The sequence below is a fragment of the Mustela nigripes genome, chromosome 12 (assembly GCF_022355385.1).
Source record: "Mustela nigripes isolate SB6536 chromosome 12, MUSNIG.SB6536, whole genome shotgun sequence".
Classification (NCBI taxonomy): domain Eukaryota; kingdom Metazoa; phylum Chordata; class Mammalia; order Carnivora; family Mustelidae; genus Mustela; species Mustela nigripes.
The window spans coordinates 88035679-88062742 of NC_081568.1; the positions used below are offsets into that span (position 1 = coordinate 88035679).

The 27064-nt window shown below is 38.1% G+C and overlaps 1 protein-coding gene and 1 pseudogene across 3 annotated transcripts in view; both read right to left on the reverse strand.

The window, feature by feature from the left end:
* LOC132028660 (cAMP-specific 3',5'-cyclic phosphodiesterase 4D) overlaps nt 1–27064 on the reverse strand; it is a 558688-nt gene that overhangs the window by 286950 nt on the left and 244674 nt on the right. The gene's annotated exons all lie outside the window — the stretch shown is intronic.
* LOC132027919 (histone-binding protein RBBP4-like) lies at nt 8740–10678 on the reverse strand (annotated as a pseudogene).

The window sequence follows — 27064 nt, forward strand, 5'->3', positions numbered from 1 at the left end:
GACCCTCAGGCCTCTTAAGGTAAATGCTAATAAATTACTTTCCTATGACTGCTCAGGGAGAGTCACATTCCCAGTCCTGTTTCATGCTTAGTGTATTTCTGGTACTGGAACGCAGGGTAACAAATCACATATTTTTAGAAATTCAAAAGAAGGCGTGTGAGATTACTTATGGGGGGGGGGTTCCAGGAAGAGATTTATCTTCTATCTCCTCAGAATTTTAATGTGGGAAATAAAAAAACAGAGTACAAGTAAGCAATTACTATTATTTACATGAAGCACCCTTTTCTTCTGTGTAAGGTCTATCAAATAGCCTCTGGTTGCCATTTCAGCAAAAAAATGTCAATGGTCACAGAATGTAATGTTTGAATGTTGTTTGTTAAGCTTTCCTGAAATAATCAGCCCTCTATTTTACCATCCCCTAGAAGGCTCTCTGTCCCAGTGAGATTTCTTAGCTCACTGTTATTTCCTTCAAGTCACATACACATAAGAGATTAGTGCTACCCCACGAGCTTTTCCTTACGTATTTGCTCAGTGTTCTGTATATTTATTCTAAGTGTCTATCTCTGAAAATCCTAACCCACCTATTGGGTAGCTCCTAAACACTGTATAATAGTCCTATAATGACAAATACATCATCCTTGTGCCCAAAGAATACAAGATGAAATGGGGTATCTCACGATGTACTCAACTAACCAGAACACTCAAAGCTTCTTGGACAGGTGACAAGGTTGCTCACAGAGAAAGAAAGATGCACAGTACCATCAGGCTACTGAGACTTGAATTTTTATTTTACTTATAGTTGTAATACTTAAGGTAGCGGACAGATTAAAAAACTAACAGTACTCATTCAATATTACAGTGTCTTCTCCACTCCAAGTCAGTTTTTCACATGTCCATTTCTAAAATAATGTTTAGTAATCTAACTGTTGTGTCTGTTTTCCTCTGAAATGCTTCTCAGAATGAAACAGATAGGGCGCTGCCCCCAAATTCCTGTTAGTAAACTAGTGTATATATATATATTTTTTTTAAAAGATTTTATTTATTTGACAAACAGATCACAAGCAGGCAGAGAGGCAGGCAGAGAGAGAGAGGGAGGAAGCAGGCTCCCCGCTGAGCACAGAGCCCAATTCGGGGCTCGATCCCAGGACCCTGGGATCATGACCTGAGCCGAAGGCAGAGGCTTAACCCACTGAGCCTCCCAGGCACCCCAAACACGTATATATTATACAAACTAACAAAAATGTTGGAACCTAGGATGACTGAACATTAGGAACCATATGGCTCTTGTCTAAAGAGGTTTGGAGAATATGTATTTGATCCAGAAGCTGCTATTCTTTCTAGTTTCATGCGGTGTATTCAATTATATAATGTTATTTAGATTTCTATTTGACTATTGTCACCACAACATTTCAATGGACCTCAGATGTACAAGTTCCTTTGAGTCATCTATCTGTATTTCTGTTGAATTAAACCACTGTGTAATATGATGTTTTCTGAGCTTCAGTCATTTGTACATGATTTCCAAAAGTTTTATCATACTGGCACACAATCTATACCATTACTTACTTGATATTTTTCTACACTGATGCAATTTTTAACTCAAGTAATTTAGATTTAAAAGATAACCTTATACTTATTTGGTAAATGTGTTTGACATGTTGGTTATTCCCCCCCCCCCCCCCCATGAAAGTACTAATTGAAAAAAAAAAAAGTGAGAGAGAGAGAGAGAGTCCAAATACCACCTAAAATCTCTCCCATACCACTAATAATGTCCATAATGCAATATGGGTAACACTCATGTGGAAAACACCAATTGCATATAAGTAAATTAGATGCACCTTAAAATATGATTTCCCTTTCTCTTATCATTTAATGGTGAGCATGGGACATGGGACTAACAATATTTACCAAGCGCTAAGAACTAAATATGAAGCTTTAACTGGAACCAATTAAATGAGGTGTTAAGGAATGATTTTACCATGCAATGCACTTCTCTCAGATTTTATTAATTTGAAATACTCGGCCCATTTTGAAATCTTCTCTAAGTCAACTCTTATTTTCAGACTATAATCAGATACTCTACACTTTCCAATCTGTCATGGGCAAATCTTGGAGAATCACATTATGAACGAACGGAACATTCAAGCCTGTCAAATGCACTTAAATTCAGCATGGCAGATTATGTCAAATAACATTTTGGGAAAAGTAACCACAGAGCTGCAGTTTTTAAAGTTTCCTGGTATTCTACACTGAATCTTAACATTCCTAAGAACAAATCACTTTGAAGTCTTGTATCATTTCCTCATAATTGAGAAATAATGTGGTATTTTTCTTATCTGGAGGGGAATTTCAGGCAGATTCAAGCAGTTTCTCATCTTATTACATTCACTAAGTAAACAGTTGGATTCAAGGACCTTCCTATATGTGTGAACCTCCTTGGAGTTAAATTCCCTCATTCCTGAGGAAAAGCCCAGGGTATTGTATTTTGAAGCTTCTGACCTTTGGATTTTCTACATCTTTTGTAAAACATTAGGTTAGAATCATAAACATCATGATTTTTATGTCCCACACATATTAATTTTGCTTTTGTTGTCATATCCAAAAAAATCATCGCCAAGACCATCATTAAGGAGATTCCCCCCTGTTTTTTTTTCTAGGAATTTCTTTCTTACAGTTTCAAGCCCCATATTTAAGTCTTTAATTCATTTAGGGTTAAATTTTGTGAGTGATGTAAGATGAGGATCCACTTTCATTCTTTTTCATGTGGATATGCAGTTTTCCCAACACCATTTATTGACAAGACCATCATTGCCCCATTGTATGTTCTTGGCTCCTTTGTTGGAAATTAACTGACCCATAGATGCACAGCTTTACTTCTAGACTTCTTATTCTGTTGCATTGATCTATAAATCTTTTTTTATGTTAGTAGCATACTCTTTGGGTGTCTAGAGCTTTGTAATATGGTTTGAAATCAGAAGTATGATGCCTCCAGCTTTATCCTTTCTCAAGATTGCTTTGGCTCTTTATGGTCTTTCATGGTCGTATGAATTTTAAGGTTTTTTTTCTATTTTTGTGAAAAATGCTGTTGGGATTTTGATAGGAGTTGCAATGAATCTTTACATCAAACTAAAAAGTTTCTTCACAAAGGAAGCCATCAAAATTATTTTTGGTTTTGTACCCAATTCTCACATGTATGTGTGTCTGCAGGGGAAGTGGACTTCCCCCTACCAACAAGCAATTCTTTTGACACCAGTAGACTGTCTCAGAATTCAAATCAATTCTGACCACTATCGACTCAAGGCATCAGATTCCAGAGGTTAAGGGCACTGTCCCATAAGAATGTATTACCTCCGGGCACCTGGGTGGCTTAGTTCTTAAGCATCTGCTCAGGTCATAATCCCAGGGTCCTGGGATAGAGCCCTCATCGGGCTCCCTGCTCTGCAGGAAATCTGCTTCTCCTCTTTCCACTTCCCCTGCTTGTGCTCCCTCTCTTGCTTTCTCTCTGTCAAATAAATAAATTTAAAAATCTTAAAAAAATAAAAATGCACTCTCTCCCCTTCAGATGCTAGTCACAAGCCTGAGTTGTTAATGTGTTTTTCTGAACAACCAGCTATAGATTGGCAGTTCCCACAACGCCTTCCTCAGAATCAGCTGTTACCTGAAGCAGCTATAAATCAGAAATTACCCCCTTTGGTACCCTCCTTGTGTTCAATTAATTTGCTATTTGCTAGAATGTCTCCCAGAACTTATGAAACTTATTTATTAACTAAATTTTCAATTCATTATAAAAGCATAATTCAGGAACAGCCAATCAGTTGGAAGAGGTGCACAGGGCAAAGTGTGGGAAAAGGAGCAGAGCTTTCTGGTTCTTTTCCCTTTAGCCACTCTGCCCCTTCTCCACATGTTCACCAACCTAGAAGCTTTCTGAACCCAATCCTTTTGGGTTTTTATGGAGTGGTCACAGATCACTGACCACTGATTCAACCTTCAGCTTCTCTTCTAGGTGGGATTGGAAGTTCTAACCCTTTTATCCAGGTTGGTTCCCCAGGCAACCAGTCCCCATCCGTGGGTTACCTAGTGTTTTCCCAAAGTCACTGTATTAGCATAACATAGGATACTTTCATCGTTATTATCACAGGGAATTCAAAGACTCCAGGAGCTGAGAACCAGGAAAGAGTGGATTAAGACTAAGTATATATGAAAAATACATTTTGTTCATTTGAATAACTAAATATATATTTCTCATAAATCACAATATCACAAATATCAAAGGGCAACCTATGGAATAGGAAAAGACATTTTTTTGCAAACCACATATCTGTGAAAGGGTAAATATCCAAAGTGTACATGGAATCCAGACAACTTAATAGCAAAAAAAAAAAAAAAAAAAACAAAACAAATAATAGTTCCATCCATGTTGTCGCAAATGGCAAGATTTCATTTCTTTTGATGGCTGCATAGTATTCCATTGTGTATATACACCACATCTTCTTGATCCATTCATCTGTTGATGGACATCTAGGTTCTTTCCATAGTTTGGCTATTGTGGACATTGCTGCTATAAACATTCGGGTGCACGTGCCCCTTGCATATCATGCTTAGCGAAATAAGTCAAGCAGAGAAAGACAACTATCATATGATCTCCCTCATATGAGGAAGTGGTGATGCAACATGGGGGCTTAAGTGGGTAGAAGAAGAATCAATGAAACAAGATGGAATTGGGAGGGAGACAAACCATAAGTGACTCTTAATCTCACAAAACAAACTGAGGGTTGCTGGGGGGAGGGGGCTTGGGAGAAGGGGGTGGGATTATGGACATTGGGGAGGGTATGTGCTTTGGTGAGTGCTGTGAAGTGTGTAAACCTGGTGATTCACAGACCTGTACCCCTGGGGATAAAAATATATGTTTATAAAAAATAAAAAATTAAAAAAAAATTTATTTACTTGACAGAGAAAGACAGTAAGAGAAAAAAAAATAATAATAATACAATTAAAACATAGGCAAAGACCTGGGTATACATTTTTCCAAGATGTACAAATGGCAGATAGGTATATGAAAAGGTATTCAACATCATTAATCATAGTAATGCAAATCAAAACCACAATAAGATACCAGCTCACATATATTAGTACATCTTTTCTTGAACAGACTGGAGACTAGTGCTTGCTAGGGTGTAGAGAAAAGGGAGCCCTTGTACACTGGTGGAGTGAATGTAAATTGGTGCAACCACATGGAAAACAGTATGGAAGTTCCTCAAAAAATTAAAAATAGAGCTAACATATGATCCAGCAATCCCACTACTGATTCAACATCCAAAAATAAATAAATAAACAAACAAATAAATAAAATCAGTATCTCAAAGAGATATCTGCACTTCCATGTTCACTGTAGCAATATTCACAATACCCAAGATATGAAAACAACCCTGGTGTTAGTGGATGGATGAATGGATAAAAACAATGTAGTATATTTATATATGTATCATATATAAAAATATATATAATACTATTCCATTACATATATATGTATATACATTTATATCTATATATGTATGGGTATGTGGGTTTATATGTAATGGAATATTACTTGGCCATGAGAAAGAAGGAAATCATGTCATTTGTGACAACATATATATATATATATATATATATATATATATATAATATTAAAAAAAAAAAGGAAAAGTCAAAAACTGTTAGAAATGAAAAGTTGAATAGTGATACCAGGAACTGGGTGTGTGTGGGAAATGGGGGAGGGGGATGCTGGTCAAAGCATACAAGACTTCAGTGTTCTACACATCTAATGTACAATATAGTGACTATAGTTAATACTGTACTAGATATTTGCAGTTTGCTAAGACAGTAGATCTTGAGCATTTAATTTTTTATTTTTTAAAAAAGATTTTATTTATTTATTTGATAGAGAGAGAGGTCACAAGTATGCAGAGAGGCAGACAGAGAGAGAGGGGGAAGCAGGCTCCCTGCTGAGCAGAGACCCCCCCCCCCCATGCAGGGCTGGATCCCAGGACCATGAGATCATGACTTGAGCAGAAGATAGAGGCTTAGCCCATTGAGCCACCAGGTGCCCCAATCTTAGGCATTTTAAGCCCCTTCCCCCCAAAATGGTTAGCTATGTGAGGTGACAGGTATATTAGATATCCTAATTGTGATAATCACTTCATAACGTATTTGTATATCAAAAATCATTGCATTGTACACTTCAATTTAAATATATGTAATTTCATTCATCACTTGTACTTCACTACAGCTGGGGTAAAAAGGAGAAAGACTGACATTTTACTTGATATAATATCAAGAAATTAAACTCTTAACAGAATAAAGTAAAAAGTACACAGTACAAAACAGTGACATACAAAAAATGCAAATAAGAGAGAGAATCTTCATAGCCAAAGCTGGTTCCTTATAAAAAATAACAAACTGACACACACCTAGCAATTCTGATCAATAACTAAATTGAGAAAACGCAAATTAACAGTATCGATTCCTACAGACATAAAAAATAATGAAAATAGATTATGAACAAGATTATCCCGATGAATTTGGAAATTTAAACAACATGGGCAAATCCCTTAAAAGTTGAAAAAATAAAACAGGTGAACATAGGGGAAGGGAAGGAAAAATAAAATAAGATAGAAATAGGGAGACAAACTCTAAGAAGCACTGAACTCTAGGGAACAAACTGAGGGTTGCTGTGGGGAGGTGGGTTGGGGGAAGGGATAGGTGGGTGAGGGGCATTAAGGAGGGCACGTGATGTAATGAGTACTGGGTGCTGTATGCAACTGATGAATCACTAAACTCTACTCCTGAAACAGTAATACAGTATAGGTTAACTAAATTGAATTTAAATAAAGAATTAAAAAAAAAAGACATAGGAAAACTAAATCATTCTGCACTGATTAGATATTAAATCTGTATTTAAAAATTAATTAAAAACAATAAAGCTTTCCTCCTGTGGTAAGGGAAACAAAATAAATTTAAGAAAAGAACAGTGAAGCTTTAAATAATAATAATCACTGTTATTTATTAATCACCTGCTAAATATATGAGGTATACTTTATTACTTATTTATAACAACAACTCTATAAGTTAGGTGTTATAAAACGAATTTTATGAATAAATAAAACCAGTGATTTGTTCACAGTCCCATCACTGGAGGCAGAAAAAGTATTTGTATCCAGATGTATCTGGGATGTTGAGGGGGAGGGTGATGGCTGTGTGGGGGTAGGTGTGGGCCCGTGAATGATGGGAGGAAGAAGGTAGGAGATTAAAAATAGCTACTCTGTTGTTTGATACTATTAATAAACTACTATCCCCTTCCAGCTAGACAGTGGCAATGAGTAAAGATCCATTAAAAATAGTGTGTATGTTACAGATGTAACAATAGACATATTTAATAGCCAGTAAATTTTAGAGTTTTAAAAATACCCAGGATTAAATAATCTAGCTCACAGTCCTTGTTTCTAATTTTTAGGTTCATAAAGACTATGATGAAGGTATATAGAACATTCTGTCAAGTCTGTTAGCCATAAAATGTGATAAGGTCTTTAGCCATACCCATTACATGGGTAGTGGTGTTCTGCTGTTACCTACACAACAGTTGGCATTTTGATGCCTCATTAGGTAATACTGACTAATAAATGATCGCTTTAAAAGGTAACAATATGTGGGAACTCTGATAATGTATGGATTTAAACCTTTGTCAACAAATTACATTTTCTACTAAAAGGGCAGAAAACCACCTTTTTAAAAAAAAATCCAGGATTAATTTAATTTTAAAAACAAATACAAGCAATCAACTCACTCTTCTCAACTCAACTGGACAGTCAACTTGTGGTATGACTGTCAGGTAAAAACATACATCTTTACAAATTGGTGGTCCCGATTTTTTTTTTAAAACAATTTCACAGAAAGGAAAGAAATATGAAAACAGCTCAAGAAATACACTAACAAGCAAAAATATATGGGGAAAGAGGAACACATAGTTTTGACTTAACTGAAGAAACAGAGGAGACTGGTTTACATAGGAAAATGTGCATACTGGAAAGTCAGGTGTGAAAATGTTAGAATAGGAATTTATATGACTTGAATCTCCTCCAGTTTCCTGAATAAAAATGGCATCTTTTTTTATTTATACTTCATGACTCAGACACCTACCTCACCTGTCTCTACTCCATCACTTTAGCCTTTACTTAAAGGAGTCTGGGGGTGCCAGGGTGGCTCAGTGGGTTAAGCCTCTGCCTTCAGCTCAGGTCATGATCCCAGGGTCCTGGGATCAAGTCCCCGCATCGGGCTCTCTGTTCCGCAGGGAGCCTGCCTCCACCTCTCTCTCTGCCTGCCTCTCTGCCTACTTGTGATCTCTGTCTGTCAAATAAATAAATAAAATCTTAAAAAAAAAAAAGGAGTCTGAAAAACTTGGGGATATAGCTAAAGAAGAAAAATAACCACACACAATATATTCCCCTTTCTGTGGCTACTTTAGACCTTTGTTTCTAGAAAATTCCTGAAGAAAATGTAAATACAAGTCTGTGCTTTTACTGAATCAAGTCCCCCAGTTAATATTCAGAAAACTCCCTCTGTTTGGGCTAGTAAGATTGTTGACGGTACCTAGCATAAAGGGATAGCCAAACAAGGTCTTTGTCTCAAAACCATTGTTAAATCAATCTCAGGGTTGAGAGGGTAAAAAAGGGGAGTCTAAAATCACAAGAACTGCAGACATATCTAGGATGCTTGTCCTTCTGGATCCATGCTTACCTCAGGATCTTCATCATTATAATTGTTCTCTGTCATTTGCGACACTTGCATGATACTGTCCTCTGATACAGAACAAATCACCCAAGGTTCATTGGGATTCCAGGAGAAATCAGTTAACTCAGCAGTGTGACCACCATGAATAAACAAAAATTCTGGTGACCCATCTTCTGCATCTTCCGGGGTATGTTCCTCTCCAATTTTACTTAAAACCTAAACATTCAGTCTGCAATCAGTACCACTGGAAGCCAAAATGGTCTCACTATGAGACGACCACTGAACCTGGAATATTTCATCCTTAAGTGATTCAAAGGAATGCAACTTAAGTTTCAAATTTCTCAGATATTGCAAGGCAACAGTCTTGTTGGCTGATCCTGTGGCCAGAATGAACTCACTATAAGGATTGAAAGATAGGCAGTTCACTGCAGCAGTGTGAGTGTCAACTGCGTGGCTTGGTTTGGAAGTATTGTTTGAACAAGTATCCCAGATCATCATAAGTTTCTGATCATCACAACTGACCCAAACAGAGATTCATGCAGCATATGCCAGAAAGCATCTTCTAATAATGCTGTATGCCCTATAAAGATGGTCTTCACGTCCACAACTTTTCCTTCCTTTGGAACAGCACTGATGTCCCAGAGGCAGATGGTGTGGTCGTCTGAAGCACTAAATAAGTGCCCACTGAGATTTGGGTTCCAAGAAAGTCCATAGCCTTCCTTCTGATGTCCATGGAGACACAAGTCTGGGTTGCACTCTCCAGAAGGGTCTGGTTTGGAAGGACGTTTTGTATAGTCAAAAACAAGGACATTACTGGATGATGTTTTTGTTGCAATGATGCAAGTCTTCTGGGGCATATAACGAGCCTGGTTTATATCTCCTTCATGGTTGATCTTGGTTTCTATTTCAATTTTTCCACTAACTGAGCCAAAACCTCCAAATTCTCCTTTTTTTCACTGTCGTAGTGTGAAACATCAAACAGCATCATCATTAAGGAGTGCACACTGGCTATTACAGGATGGTTTTGTTCATCCGATGTGTGTGTTCCCAGGACAAGTCGATGAATGCTGAAGTCTTTCCCTTCTGGTCTGTGTACACATGGAATCCACTAAGCAGTTAGGCTAGGCCACTCCAGAGCAAGGGTCATCACCAAATCATAAAGCAACGGAGTGTTTTTTTCCATATTCTGTACAATTCGTTGATCACATGTTCTTCTACTGCATCATCAAAGGCTGCTTCCTTGTCGGCCATGGCTGGCAGGCAAGCCGGATGGATCCCAGGGTCAAGCATTGCGGGAGGGGCCAGAAAACCCCTTTTTAAAACTGAATCCAACTTTTCTCCATGGGATCAGTAATGTAGAAACAAAATGTATTTTGTAATTGACTTTTGGAACTTAGTATTAATTCAAAATATTGTATGAAGAAACCACTGCAGGGATCAAATAAATGATGTAACCCAAAATTTCATAAGTGATGTAGTATTTCCTTTGTATTCTATCTCTTCTGTTCCTCCCCTGTTTCTCTTCAGGTTCTTTTTTTCTTTTTTTAAAGATTTTATTTATTTATTTGACAGACAGTGATCACAAGCAGGCAGAGAGAGGAAGAGAAGCAGGCTCCCTGCCAAGCAGAGAGCCTGATGCAGGGCTCGATCTCAGGACCCTAAGATCATGACCTGAGCCGAAGGCAGAGGCTTTAACCCACTGAGCCACCCAGGCACCCCTCTTCAGGTTCTTTTTGATTCTCAAATGCATCTGTGCAAATTTAACCTCACTTTTAACTAAATATTTGAATGTTATTCAAGAAATGCAAATAGTGATAAGAGCAGGAGCCTCAAACTCCTGCATTGATCCCTGACCCAGTTCATAAATGGAGGTGGGCCTTAGAAAAGTGATGGGAAGCTCTGGGTGCATAGATGGGGCTTGTGCCCTGGAAGCAAGCATTCTACCTGGGCACCCCAGATATCACTGGAAGATTCCTTCCTCTGGGGTAGCTTGTTTTTTTTAAAGATGGATACAGATCTGCCTGTTCACATTTTGGTGTAGGCAGAGAAGGGAACTAAGAGCTTGCTAATCAGTTTGCAGATGTTCATTTAATCCTTCTGTTTGCATAGTCATCCCTCTTTCTGCCCTCTGCCAATTATTCCAGATGATCTGTCTTTTTTTAGGAGAGATGTGAGGTATAGTGACTATACTGAGAAAGAGTGAGGGCTAGCAGATAAGTATATGTTATACATACTTCTATATATTCCCTATTTTCAGAGCTTGCTCATCTCCCAAAGTACTTCCTGGGGTCCTAGGGGCAGCTCAGCTTACTTGTCTTCAGTATTTTACCCTTATTTGGTTAACTCATTGGCTACTTCTCCATCCACTTCTATCTTTATTCATCATGGCTTGAAGTTACACATAGCTCCTAGTTTCTGCAAATACGGGCTCTACTTTCTTGTTTCTTGTACTAATTACTGATTTGGGTGATGTTTTTAGCAAAAAATGGGGAAAAGCAGGGAAGTCTTTTATCCACCATTTACAAGTTAAAAATCTATGTTTTACTTTAAAATAAAGGAATTGGCTATGTCCATCAAAGCCCAAGTATTAAAAATTCTTTTTATCAAATGACTAAATATATTTTGGTTCTCTATAAGTCATGGGTCAAGATTATTTTTTGTTGTAGTAAAATATATGTAACATAAAATTTAACGTTTTAATCCTTTTTAGGTTCGGTTCAATGGCATTAAATACATTCACATTTGTTGTGTAACCATAACCACCATCCATCTCCAGAATTTTCTCATCTTACCAAACTGAAACTCTGTACCCATTAAACAATGAACTCTCTATTCCCCACTCGCCCCAGCATCTGACAGCCACTATTCTACTTTCTGTTTCTTTAAATTTGATCACTCTAGATACCTCACATAAGAGGAATCAGGAAGATTAAATTTTAATGGTAGATTTAAAATCTGATAGCAAGTCTTATTCTAGATGTCTCATTCTTAAAGAGAAAAAGCATTAGAAAAAAAGTTTAAGACAACAATTCTCACTTCAAGAAATCAATGTACTTGATAATTCAGCACTGATTCTTTATAAAGTATTGCTTGCTATTACATAGTCACAAAACCAAGAACAAAAATATTGGCCTTGACCAACATCTGGTGTGTTTCCTTTTAAATATCCCTTTATCTGTTATTTTGTTTCAATATATACAAACGTTATCAGTGCATATCCAGATGAGCCATGTCAGAACTCTAGTTCTGAGGGGCTCCTAGGTGGCTCAGTTAGTTAACAGATTGCCTTCAGCTTGGGTCATGATCCCAAGGATCCTGGGATTGAGTCCCAAGCTGCTTCTCCTTTTGCCCCTCCTGTGGTTGTGCTCTCTCTCTGTCTCTAGCAAATGAATAAACTTAAAAAAATATTTAAAAAAGCAAAAACTTTAGTTCTGATTTCAAATTTATAATAACCCCAATGTTAAATCAAGTGGTTCCTAACTATACCTAACCCAAGAAATAAAGTAATATTCTAAAATTAAATTGTATTTATAAATATCATTTTTAGATTTTTTGAAAGAGACAGGATAACTGGAAAAATCACACTGCCACATGAGCATTTTGTAATATTGTGAAGCAAATGGATGTGTTCATTAAAGTAGGATTTGGAAAATAGTCTGCCAGAAATGTGTGCACACAGAATGTGCTCTAATGATAATTTAACGCCTGATGCAATAGACAATGCAGAAACTGATTTATTAGAAAGCAAACTTTCATTGGGCCCATTTAATTTACATTTATGTGATAACATTTTCTCCTGCCCATGTTTAAAGTAATGGTAAAATAGTCTAGGCAATATAAGCAATTTCTCCTTGACCACATGACAAATAAGTTCTGTTTAATATAAAAGATCTGCTATTTAATGTATATTAATTATGGAGAGCATACAGGATCAGGTAGAAAGTGGCCTTTAGTGTCAGGCTGCCTGCATGCAAACCCAAGTTCCACTGATGACCAGTTTTTTGGCCTTGAACAAGTTACTTAGCCTATCCAAGCCCTAGTTTCCTCCACTATAAAACAGAGATAAAATAGGACTTTGTGAGGATTAAATGAGACACTGAAAACCTTGGCAGAGTGTTTGGCATATATTAAGGGCTCAATAAATAATACGTATTATTAAAGATAAATTTAAAAAGAAAGTTCACTTTTAAAAGAAAGTGAGTATGGAGAAAAGCAGTTTTTTTTTTTTTTTTTAAGATTTTATTTATTTATTTGACAGAGATCACAAGTAGGCAGAGAGGCAGGTAGAAAGAGAGAGAGGAGGAAGCAGGCTATCCACGGAGCGGACAGCCCGATGCGGGGCTCGATCCCAGGACCCTGGGATCATGACCTGAGCTGAAGGCAGAGGCTTTAACCCACTGAGCCACCCAGGCGCCCCAGAAAAGCAGTTTTAAAACTGAGAAGTATGTGATACAACAATACTTTGAATCAAAAAAATTATTTTGTGTTTTCATCTTAGTTTTGCCCCCAACCCACTGACTTCATTTACACAATGGATTGTAAATAGTTCCCCGCTCCCCACTCAGACTTTGAAGATTTAGTGTCTGCGTTGTCTCTGGGTTATTTTTCAAAGACACAAGCCTTCAAACGTTAAACTCCCTGCTTAAAAACCTTCAGGAGATTCCCATTCCCTATAGAATCCAGGGCCACTATCTCTTTGCGTTAAATGAAAACTTCTACCATTTGGATGCAATTTATCATTCAGTCTGGCCCTTAATAACTAATTTTTCATAAACTAGTATGGCAGCCATGTAACAGCGCAAGCCTTGCGCCAAATCTGCCTGCGCTATTTCTCCTGCCTGGGGCGTGTTGCATCTTCTTCTCCCTTCTCTGCAAGTAAGTGTTCTCCTCCTCCTTCGAAATCTAACACAAGTAGCAGCAAAGGCCATGTAAGTCCAAGACAAACTTACAAGTTCTGTCTCCTTGGCTTCATTCAATCTATGAACATCTTGGGTTAATTTTGATGATGACGGTGATTCACTTGGGTGTGATGTATCCACAGTGTATGGCAGGACACACTGGAAATCATAGGGACATCGGAGTTCCTTACTCACTGCCCAGCCAGCCACTGATTTTGGCTGTGTTACTTTCAAAAAGAACTTAATCTCATTAAGGCTCAACACTGTCTTCTAAAAAATGCAACAGGGGCACCTGGGTGGCTCAGTGGGTTAAAGCTTCTGCCTTCGGCTCAGGTCATGATCCCAAGGTCCTAGGATTGAGGCCCACATTGGGCTCTCTACTCAGTGGGGAGCCTGCTTCCCCCACCCCCGCCCTGCTGCTCTGCCTGCCTTTCTGCCTACTTGTGATCTCTGTCAAATAAATAAGTAAAATCATTTTTAAATAAATAAAATTAAAAATGGGACAATACATGTGCCTCCCTTCCTCCCAGGGTTGTTTTAGGATGAGTGAGAAAACATTGCTTTATCTGCACTCCCATGCTATCACTTTCAGATCTTTGCACATGCTTCTATGGCAGCATTATTCTTTTTCCGTTTTCCTCTCTTTTTTGGTCAGCGATTAACTCAGGGGTCAACTCCCCTAGTCTCACTGCTTTGAAGTTTGAATGAGGTGTCCTGGGCTAAGCAAAGTTCTAGATGCTGTTGCTAATTCCAACTAGGGTGCTGATGAATGCTCAAGTGTGAGCCTCTCTTTTGGCTAAGGGGACAGGATCATGGCTTCCCATCCACGTGTTCCCAGTTGCCAGGCTCCGAAGAGACACTTGGGCCTCCATGATATGTGAGTTCTTTGAAAACAGGACATTATTCACCTTTGTATTCACAGTACCTAGCACAATATCTGCCTCACAGGGTGTTTGCTTAACAACAGAATAAATCTTTGGTCAACAGTAGTAAATAAGCCTTTTACAGATTTTCTTCCTGTGTCCTTTTGTGGCATTTGCTTCATGGCTGGAATTTCAAAAAATTGAGTCTTGTCTGTTTTCTTTTTCATAAGCCTCTATCCCTGAGAGCTACTCTTGACACCTTCTTTGCCAAAACAGAGCTCCCACATCCTTACAATAAGAATTATCTCCCAAAGAAAAAGGAGCAGGGTAAGAAATACACTGGGCAAGCTCTGAGCAGACCTGAGCAGTACTGTTAAGGAGAGAGAGGAAGTTTCTTTCCTAAATATTTAGGAAAAACAGCCTTAATCTGGAGAAAATATTAGGTAATGTACTATTTAATCCACAGAGAGTATTTGAATTCCCCTAGGGACCTTATGGAAGCTCAGTTCAAAGGAATGACTTTTCCAAGAAGAGTTTCCCCACATTTGGCAGGGAAATAGGAGAGTGCTTATAGCATCTTATAAAATCTGCCCAATTCAGGAGACCTGCCAACCTACAAATGAAATGTCTGTGCCTCTGAAGGGGACAACTACATTCTGGCCAGTGCTCTGAAAACCTGTTTGGAGTCACTGAATGTTTTACACATGTTACCACATTCACTTGTATGCTAATCACGTGAAGCTTTTATCTACTCATTTGTCAGATGCCGGAACTCAAGTACAGAGAGAGTGCTTGCCCAGCTAGTGGAGTGGGAGAACCAGACCAGAGACAGCTCAGGCCTTCTGGCTCCAGAGGAAGGAATCTAAAAACAATAGCCTCATCACATTCCAGGCACAAGGTAAGAGGCTCTGCACACATGGCATGTCATTTAATATTTAAAATAGACTCATAAGATAGGTACTATAATTTCCTCAGTTGAGGAAGCTAAAGTTCCTAAGATGTTAAGTAACATGCTCAGGGCTTTAAGCTGGGACTTAGATTTGTCTTTTATAAAAGCCAAACATCATTTGGGGAAAACGAGGATCTCAAGAAGTAAACAGCATCTCAAAAGGAGAATTATTTTTTAACTTGCTTAAGCAATTGTTAGACATATTCGACAGGATGCATACACTTACCACCCCTGACCACAGTTTTGTTTTTGTGATTAGAAATTAATCATTATTTTTATTCTAGGAACTAAAACTTACAAATATTTCAAGTATCCACATGCCCAATTGCATGTGTATAAATAAATGTGTTGTTCAACAGTAACTTTAGAAAAAGAAATGCATTATTTTACTATGTTGATTCCTTTTTCAAAATTAAGCCTACTTTTTCCTTCCTCACCCAAGAAAAATTTCTGTAGATATGTTATATTTAAAGTTAAATTTTGTTTTTAGGACACATAGCTCCTGTAGAAGGGATAGGAAAGCAATTTAGACACTATTTAACCGGACCTTGTGTATCAATCTGTAATCTTCTAGGAAGAAAGACAGGCTGTTCATTCCAGGCATGCAGTGAACTCTAAAAAAATACTTGCAAACAACACAGTACTGGGATTTTTCAGAGGAACTACTCTAGTGTGTTCCCTGTGTTCTTAAAGAGAGTGCTTTGTTTGATCTTTTTGCAAAATAGTTGAGTCTTAAGGATAACAACTGTCAGGTACTGCTTTATGGAAAGCTAAAAGCAAATGAGCTGGAATAATGCCAAAATGCTTTGTACTTTCAGGGAAGATTGTTATTCATATGGGTAGAGAATATGAAAGTTTCCCCATCCAAGTCCATGAAATTTAAGCTAAACTTCATTCAACTGCTAATTCTTTCTTTAATTTTTATAATTTTTTATTTTATTTTATTTTTTTTTTTTAAAGATTTTACTTATTTATTTGACAGAGAGAGAGATCACAAGTAGGCAGAGAGGCAGGCAGAGAGAGAGGGGGAAGCAGGCTCCCTGCTGAGCAGAGAGCCCGATGCGGGACTCGATCCCAGGACCCTGAGATCATGACCTGAGCCGAAGGCAGCGGCTTAACCCACTGAGCCACCCAGGCGCCCCTAATTTTTTATTTTTTTAAAGATTTTATTTATTCATTTGAGAGAAAGAGCAGGAGTGTTGGGGGGAGAGGGGCAGAGAGAGAAGCAGAATCCCAGCTGAGCAGGGACCCCACCCCCTCAACACACACCCACAAGGTGGGGCTTGGTCCCAGGACCCGGGGATCATGACCTGAGATGAAGACAGATGCTTAAAAGACTGCCACCCAGGCGCCCCCTCAGCTGACAATTCTGTAAGATTCCCCCAAGACCTAAGTTATACTTGAAGACTTGAAGACTTCTCTACTGATAGTTAATCTTTTCCTTAAGAGTTACCTCACAGTAACTCTAAATTATAATTGATTTAAAATGTAGTCATTTAAAAATAACAATAGGGGCGCCTGGGTGGCTCAGTGGATTAAGCCACTGCCTTCAGCTCAGGTCATGATCTCAGTGTCCTGGGATGAGCCCCGCATCGGGCTCTTTGCTCAGCGGGAGCCTGCTTCTCTCTCTCTCTCTCTCTGCCTGACTCTCCACCTACTTGTGATCTCTCTCTCTGTCAAATAAATAAATAAAATTTAAAAAAAAATAAAAATAAATAAAAAAAATAAAAAAAATAAAAATAACAATAAAATTTTAAAAAGTTATTTTAAAAGGAACAATTGTGCAGATAGGTAGTAGCTTAGGCAAGGCTGTTATATAACAGCTACAAAGCCCCTCCCATCACAGCCAACAAATTAAAATGGACTCACTTCTCACATTCTACAGTATGTTTGCTATAAAAATCTGGAAAGGATCTTTATAATTTTGATTTTAAAGTTACTTGGTTAAAATAATAATAATAGTGATAATACTACTTGGTTAATATTAAATTCATTTAACTAATGATTAGCCCTAATTTCTCTGCAATCACGCAGTGTACTCAAGAATACTTGCAAGACGACAAAAAGTCAACCCACAAGTTTTCCTCAAATGTATTAAAGGTTTTTCTGAATAACTTGTTTGACAATTGTTGAAGTTGACAGATTATACTTTGACTATATCATTAAACTCTAATCTTAATTTTGCATTTTGAAGTCAGTTACATTTTGGAGTCAATTGTTTCATTTTTCAATTTTGGAGTCAATTGCTTCATTTTTCAATTATCACATAGCTTCTTAGGCCCATAAAAAAGCCGAATGCTCTAAACACTGAGGACCATAATATGTTCCATGCACAATAGGGTCCCAGAGAATGGGATCTGGGAGGAAAGGGAATTCTCATAAGAAGTGATTCATGCAGGGGCACCTGGGAGGCTCAGTGGGTTAAGCCTCTGCCTTCGGCTCAGGTCATGATCCCAGGGTCCTGGGATCGAGCCCCGAATTGGGCTCTCTGCTCAGCAGGGAGCCTGCTTCCTCCTCTCTCTCTGCCTGCCTCTCTGCCTACTTGTGATCTGTCTGTCAAATAAATAAAGAAAAAAAATCTTAAAAAATTAAAAAAAAAAAAAAGAAGTGATTCATGCAAGGTGGCATGTGGAATATTTCCAGGTAGTATACTATTTCCTGCTAGTGAGGCCAAGTGAAGCATGGAGCATTCCCCACAGGGACTTACTCATGATTTAGCTCATACTAGATATCAAAGGTGATGAAAAAGCACGAGACAGGGTGCTACTATTGAGAACCTCCTAGTTAAAGTGGGAAGAAAAATATTACTCTCCTTAAGGTTTTCTCCATAATAACTCAACACATAAGATGGCAAGATAATAAACCCAGTGTTTGGGTACTTGAAAGAACAAACTAAAAACAACAGTATCACTGTATGGTTGTGGCAAAATAATGTGTTAAATTGCCCTTTAAAATACCTGATTAGTGACTGTGAACCAAGCAGTGTCCCCATAACTGAGGAGGAAGTATTAGAGCCCCCATGAGGGCCAATTTTATTTTCACTCAGTCCCAGAAATACAACCGGGGTTGTATTTCTACTCAATTAGAGAAAATTGAAACGTGAAGAACAGATTTTTGCACAAAGTGAAATAGATGTATCTAAGTTTAAACTTCCTGACTCTCATTCTGCTTGACGGCTCAGTGAGGATGGTCAATATTTTTCCTCCAAGATAGACTTCATTTTCTAGGGATGACTGGGATGAAGTGTTTTGAAACAGCGTGAGATATTCAACAGAGGCTTCAATTACCAAATTCTTTATCTCCATTGTTGTTGTTGTCTTAAAGAGTCCTATAATGGAAATAATATGGCTTCAGAAATGCTGAGGAGTTCTCGCCCTTTTGTAACTGGGTCAGTGCATGTGCAGAGGCCACAGGGTCAAATTTTAATGCTTGAGCGACTCTCCTCCCTCAATGGGAGTCACACAGCCTGGGCACATACTGGGTCACTATGCATTCTGCCGGAGGATGGTGAATCACTATTTTATACTAAGTTCTACAAGGGCATGGAAAAGTTACTGCCCCACTTGTCCATCTCAAAGAAAAGAACCTGTAAGCCACCTGCTTCCAACTCCTCAGAGATCATTTCTGAGAACTTTGTCTTCAACTATTTCTTGACATGCCTGGAAGCAGAAGAAATAGCTACAGAGGATTTCAGTTCCCCCTGAGGAACTGCCCAGCAGTCTTAAGATGATGTAAAACTAACTGTAAAATCTTAATGTTGCTCTTGGATTCCTAGCATGAGGAGACACCTAAGTAGAAGCTATTTTTCAGGGACAGCTAGTATCATTTTTTTTTAAGATTTTATTTATTTATTTGAGAGATAGGAAAGAAAGAGAACACAAGCAAGGGGAGTGGGAGGCTTCTGGCAGAGCAGGGAGCCAGGATTTGGGGGTCCATCCCAGGACCCTTGGATCATGACCTGAGCCGAAGGCAGATGCTCAATGACTGGGCCACCCAGGCGCCTCTCACTAAGAATCATTTAAAGGAATGAAGAGGAAAAGTCCTTGGTGTGAGGGGTGATTTGAGCAAGGCTACCGCATGTGTGTGCGGGGTATTGCAAGCTCTGGAAGCTACCACTGACACAAGCCACAGTGTGAGCTATACCTTTGGTATCACCCAAAATGGTGATCTTACCTCTGTTTCTCAAATGATGAGATGATACAATTATATTTTTCATCTTTAAATAAATCCCAAAAGCCTAAGATGGAGCACAGAGAAAGCAGTATCAACTGAGTAGTGGTTAGGAACACTCACACTCATGGTCCCCACCCCCAGTCTCGTTAATTAACTTTTCTATGCTTCAGTCTTTTCAGTTGTAAAATGGGTATAATCAGGGTGGTTGGGAGAATTATATTAGAGGTTATAGGTAAAATACTTAATACAGTGCCCAGCAACCAGTCACGACCTCAATAAATGTTAACGTTTACCATTAAAGAAGATGGTGTACCCCTTTTGTTCCATTATTAGGATTCTGGAATGAATAAAAGTGATCACTGCTCTATTATTATGATTCCTATGTTTCAAGTGTGTTTATAGCTCTAGAGGGGGAGACACTGTCTGTGTCTTTTAAGGATAAAAACTAGGAACAGCTTAATAGGACACTTTTGGATAAAATGAAAAATAGCATTTTGTGACTGTCATTAAGAATGTTAAAAAGTGGGGGGTGGGGTTATGGACATTGGGGAGGGTATGTGCTATGGTGAGTGCTGTGAAGTGTGTACACCTGGCGATTCACAGACCTATACCCCTGGGGATAAAAATACATGTTTATAAAAAATAAAAAATTTAAAAAAAAGGAAAAAGAATGTTAAAAAGTTTGTTGTAGGTTTTTTGTCTGTTGGATATTTTCATGTAGTTATCACTAAAGGCTAATAGAAATCCAGAAAAAATCAGATGTTGATAGAAAATGATAGGCATTCCAAAAAAAAATGAATATGAGCAGAAACTATAAAAATAGTATTATCCTTCCCTGACTATTTTTCCTTCGCCTCTCTCAGAAGGCACTGAAAGCAAGGCCAAGGATCACTGAGCAATTTGAGGAGTTTCAGATAGTAGGATAATCCCTCAGGAATGAGAGCCCAATGTGACCAATTTTTTTCATTTATAAAGAGAAATTTGAAATTATATGAGATATCTTCCCATTTTAAATATTGGTGCTAACTGAAACTCTGAAAAAATCTGTCTGGCCAATAGTGTAAAGCCAAACAAAATAAGTCTGGGGCACCGGTGGTGGTGGTGTTACCAGATTTTCTTTACATCGCTGCTCAGGACTACTCAGTGACTTATTGTTTTATTAATCTCTGAGAAACTCCTTTATGTGAAGTAGCAAATGCATCAGCAGGCTATCAGCTATTTATATTTTAATAGTACACATAGTAAATAACAATAACTTAACACAGTAGAATTTCCAATGATAAGCATTCCAGGCCTTTAATGAGGAAATGTTTGAATGAGAAAATTGTGATGGAATGTCAAATGCCTATTCCATCCATGCATAAAACCAACCAATCCTAGTGACTTAATTAAAAAACAAAACAAAACTGTATTGTTACTCATTAGCTAATCATTAGTCAAAATCTGAGTGACAAGTTGAATGAGTATTTGTTTACAGAAACCAGAGAAGGTGGAATAAAACTAGCATTTATTCAATGCTACTATCTACTTGGTTTTTTATGGACATTTGCTCTTCCCATATTCAGAACAACCCTCTATAAAGTAGTTAAAATTATTCTTTATTTTGTAGCTGTAAGTTGATGTCTGGAGAAGCCTAACTTCTTTGGACCCTGCTATTCCTTTATATAATTGATGTTGATGTTGCCAAACATGAATTTAGAAACTGGTTCACTAACTGATCAGTAAAATGTGTGCACGCACGCATGCACATGCACATATCAGCAGTTAAGAAAAGGTTAAATTCACTAGGTAAGACAGGGTCAGCTGTCATATGATTCAAAGGGAAGAATTCTGTGCTGATAAACAGATGCTTTTTCACTTAACTGGAGTCATCAGGTGTCATTGTTGGGCACTGTATTCAGAGCATTCATTAACTGGGAACTCAGACTTCTTTATGTCCATCACAAAGATCAACACAGGGTTGAAAGTGAAATTAAATGTTAAGTAGGTGATTTAAGCTTTCAGATCTTTCTAAAGGAGAGATGGGGGCCTGATATGTTGCCCTGGGAGGGGCCAATTGAAATTAAGGGACTATGGGATCGCAGAGGATTTTAAAGGAAGCAAAGGTAGAGAGTTGAAAGTGAAACTCAGTATACACCTCAGTGACAATCTAATAAGAAAATCCACCAACTGTGACATTGGCTAAGGCACCCACAAGTGTAAAATGTGTCCCTCCTTGAAATAGCTACTGTAATATGACAATATCAATTTAATCCAACTTCTCACAAATCCCAAATGATCATATAGGATCTACTTAGAAGAGTAACACACACTTAGGAAGATGGATCAGTAGATATTTATGGGTCACCGTGGTAAAAACAAATAAATAAAAACAGTATTGCTTTAGGGAGTTTATAATAAAAACAGAGATGGACAGTAAAAGACATATGACCATGAAAAACACGATATTACCATATTTTATACACTTTGTAGGTCTTACCATATCTGAAAGGTTTTTATTCTCCATTGTAGTTCTCACCTTCTAGGACAGAAGTTCTGTGAGCACAGACATTGCCTGGGTTATCTCTTCCTAAGTCTCCAGCAACTACAGCAGCGCCTGGCACATGGGAATCCCTCAGGAAATATGGGGCAAGTGGACGAATGAATTAATGACACAGATTATGCATATTATGATAAGAAATTGGAGAAGGAAAATGCCTCGTGAAATGGACAGTCAGAAGATTTCAAAGAGAGAAGATCCTCTTAGACATGATTCATTTGTGAATCATGGCAGAAACCAAGAGCACACAAGGCGGAAGAGGTGCTGGCAAAATATCAAATGCTACCCCACTGGTAAATGTGGATGAAGAGATCAGGGTTACCAAGAACTTTTTAATAAAACTGGAATGGGCTCTTTACGGTTGGTGGGAGGGACAATTTATGAGAGGAGAGGTGTTGGAGATCTGAGTAGAAGACCACAAGGAATCTTGTGGTAGAACATAGTCAGGCCCTAAGGAGTGGGTGGAACTTTTCAAGTTGCCTCCAACCTTGGCATTCCAGGCCTCTGTTTTTGCCTTGTTGCTTAAATGACTTAGGAGAGAACTTCTTAAAATCCTTGTTGCATTTTTCTTCCTAAATTGAGAGAAAGCTCAATTAACCACAGAGTTATTTTATCTTGTATCTGGTAAAACCACATTTCAGCCAGTAGAGAAACAGTTGTTTTACCACTTGGCTCTAGAAGTGGTAATTGAGAGTGACATTTAAGAAACATTTCCTACAGATTTCACAAGATGATAACTCATTTTGTTTTGAAGGTTTATGATATGATAAATTATCTTTAAAGCCCTTTATAATTAAACAGCTTACAGAAAAATATCTTTAAATCTTACCCTATGTAAGCTCTTATTTCAAATGGTGGTCTACAGAGAACTTCAAATAAACCCATGACTGTACATCTAATTTTGTGATAAAGCAAATTTGCTCTATATTAAGATCATCTTTGGTGTTACAGATTCAAATGCCAAAATACCAATATAAAAACAGTAATAGTTCTTCATAGGTTTTTTCAAACACACTGAATGAAGAAAAGCCTGGCCTCCTAACACTCATACACACAGGCAGATAAAATTAACTCAGTGTCTATGACCCTTAAAACTGGTCACTTCTCAAAACCAGTTACTCCAAATACCTGCAACTCCCTGCCTTAGGGTTTTTGGTTTTTTTCTTTCTTTCTTTCTTCCTTTTTTTTTTTTTTTTTAAATACCTGTGAGTCTCTGCTTAAGAGCTATTTTTTGGCCATAGTTACATGCTTAGTTCATTGATAAATAAAACAGAAGCAGTGGGTTGTTAATGATCCCCAGGAACAGGTGATGGATGGGGGAGTTGGCAGATAAGTACTCCAGCTTCCTCACCCCTGGGATAGGATAACTCTGAGGAGTTCTGCACACACCGCCTTGCGGAGGCTTGCAGAAAGACTGGGCATTTCTTTCTCATTGTGGTAACCAGCCTGATGATGCATGCTTCACTTCCCTAAACTCCTTTACTTTTTTTTTTTTTTTAAAAGATTTTATGTATTTATTGACAGACAAGAGGAAGAGAGCACAAGCAGGGGGACCAGCAGTGGGAGAGAGAGAAGAAGACTCCCCACTGAGCAGGGATCCCAGTGTAGGTTTGGATCCCAGAACTTTGGGGTCATGACCTGAGCCAAAGGCAGACGCTTAACTGACTGAGCCATCCAGGCACCCCTTGTTTATTTCTTTCATATGAACTTTCTAAATAAACTGCTTGTACTCCTTGGGGCTTATTTCTGGGAGAACTTAGACTAGAACATGTTGTTCCACTATTTTGTGACACAGTTTTGAGACTTGGAAACTATAAATGAAAGTTGATTAAAGTGAGGGGCCCCGCATAGGGCTTCCTGCTCAGCGGGAAGCCTGCTTCTCCCTCTCCCACTCCCCCTGCTTGTGTTCCCTCTCCCTTGTCTCTCTCTTTCTCTGTCAAATACATTTAAAAAGAAGAAGAAGAAGGAGGAGGAGGAGGAAGTTGATTAAAGTGAGATTGTTATATTTGTTCTTTGTCAAACACTGAAACTGCTATCATTTTAATTTAATAAACTATTGAGTTTTCTCAAGCCCCTCCTTTCTTCTCTATATGCCCTTTCTTCTTTGTCATTTGGCCTTTTCAATCTCCGGCACACACACACATGAACTAGGACCCTAAGGTGGAAGGTTAATGAGAAACAGTGAAAAAAAAAAATTACAGCCTCACAGTGTTTACAACATGAATAGAAAATATGCTTTAGTATTTTTGCACATGTGTTAGAAGGTCATACAGATAGATCATATATTAGTAAGTGGTGTGTTATTTTTAGAAGAAATAGAAATATCAATTTATTTGCTTGGGTTAAATGAGTATGTTTTCTCACATGTGAAACCAACACACAAATGGAAACACACACACACACACCTCTACGTGTATGTGGACTTGCTTGACATAAAATCCTTAATAAAATGCACACACTAAAGATACTGTCAATCAAATCAACAATAAATCTTAAATTCAGAGTCATTGCCTAAATCATGTCCCTTTTCTAGCAAGGTCTATCTAAAATTAAAAATTAAAATTAAAAATTAAAAAACAAACAAACACCAAACCTAGAGCTGGAGCCACCATAGACTCACATTACATTGGTCATTAGTGAATATTATTTAAAAGTCAGCTGTTTCAGAATGGCTTCTGATCTCCAATTACTTAAAGCAAGTATTCTAACTTGAAGAGAGGAAAAGGACAGATTTTCTTCAGATGTTGGAGGCCAGCAAAGGACCTTTTTGACTCTCTTCCTCCCTAAATCCTTAGGAAGGAAAAAGTCCATCTGAAATGTTAAGTGGGGGGAGGGGAGCAAGTAAACATTTTGGTATGATTTGAATCTCCGTTTTGCTAAGTAGAAATAGAAAGAAGGTGTTTTGTTTTGTTTTGTTTTTAAGATTTATTGATTTATTTATTTATTTGACAGAGATCACAAGTAGGCAGAGAGGCAGGCAGAGAGAGAAGGGAGAAGCAGGCTCCCTCTTGAGCAGAGAGCCCGATGTGGGGCTCCATCCCTGAGATCATGACCTGAGCCAAAGGCAGAGGCTTCAACCCACTGAGCCCCTGAATTTTTTTTTTTTTTAAGATTTTATTTATTTGGGAGAGAGAGAGAGAGCACAAGTGGGGGTGGGGGCGGCAGAGGGGGAAGAGCATTCCCTGGAGCTGACAATCAGGACCCCAGGACTTTGGGACCCCAGGATCATGACCTGAGTATAAATCAGATGTTAAACTGACTGAGCCACCCAGACGCCCCCCAAAATAGAAAGTTTTGAGGTGGTTTCAATATAAGAAAGAGAAAGAAAAGAGACGAGAGAACAAATAAAGGTAAGAAATTTCCAAACATTTCATAATCACTTAAATATTTGACCAAAAGGTAAATAAAGATAACGGCTCAAACCACCACATAATAAATGCTTGTAGCTTCAGATATACAGGGCTTTGCAATCACAAAGGCATATCGGGGTTCTGTATTTGGATTTGGAATCAGTATAACCATAACCATAAGTTTATGAAATACTGAAAATGACTTTTTCTTACATATTCATGATCACTAAACCTAGCCCTTTTAAAAAATATTATCTGAGTTCCTTTTCTGGATACTCAGTGTGTTTTCTATGTTATAGAAGTAGCGTAAATAGTCACAGTGACTTTGGTCCTAGTAATGATTTTTTGAATGTGGCCCTCAAACACAGGCAAAGAGCAAAATAAAGCAAAAATAAATTTATTAATTAAAATTAAAAATTAAATTTAATTAACATTAATTTAAAAATTAAAAATTTAAAAAAGTAATGGGACTACATCAAGCTAAAAACTTCTGCACATCAAAGGAAGCCATCAACAAAATGAAAAGGCAACCTATGGAATGGAAAAAAAACATTTGCAAACCACATATATGAAATGGGTGAATATCCAAAATATATATGGAACTCATACAACTCAATAGAAAAAAACCCTAAGTAATCTGGTTAAAAACTAGGCAGGGAATCTGAATAGACATTTTCAAAGAAGACATACAAATATCCAACAGGGACATGAAAGGGTGTTCCACAATACTAGTCATCAGGAAAAGCAAATCAAAACTTCAGTTAGCTATCGCCTTATACCTGTTAGAAAGGTTTTTATTGAAAAGTCAAGAGATAAGTATTGGCCAGGGTGTGGGGAAAGGGAACACTTATGAACTGTGGGAGGGAATGTAAATTGGTGAATCACATGGAAAACAGTACAGAGGTTCCTCAAAACTTAGAAATACCGCATGATCCAGGAATCCCACTACAGTGCAGGATATATAGCCAAAGGATATATATAAACACTGTCTTTTTTTTTTTTAAGATTTATTTATTTAACAGATAGAGATCACAAGTAGGCAGAGAGGCAGGCAGAAAGAGAGAGAGGAGGAAGCAAGCTCCCTGCCGAGCAGAGAACCCGATGTGGGGCTCGATCCCAGGACCCTGAGATCATGACCTGAGCCAAAGGCAGAAGCTTAACCCACTGAGCCACCCAGGTGCCCCATAAACACTGTCTTGAAGAGGTACCTGTACTCCCATGCCCCTTGCAGCATTATTCACAATAGCTGAGACAAGGAAATGACCTATTTCCCTTGATAGATGACTGGATAATGAAAGTACATAGCACAATGGCATATTATTCGGCTGTATGAAAGAAAGAAATGCTGCCATTAGAGACAATATTGATGAAACTTTAAGGAAAGTGGAATAAGCCTGACAGAGATAGACAAATAGTATAGAATCTCCTTTATATGTGGAAGAGAAAACAGTCAAACTCATAGAAGCTGGAAGTAAAACAGCAATTACTAAGGGCTAGGGGGTGGGGAAAATGGAGATATGCCAGTC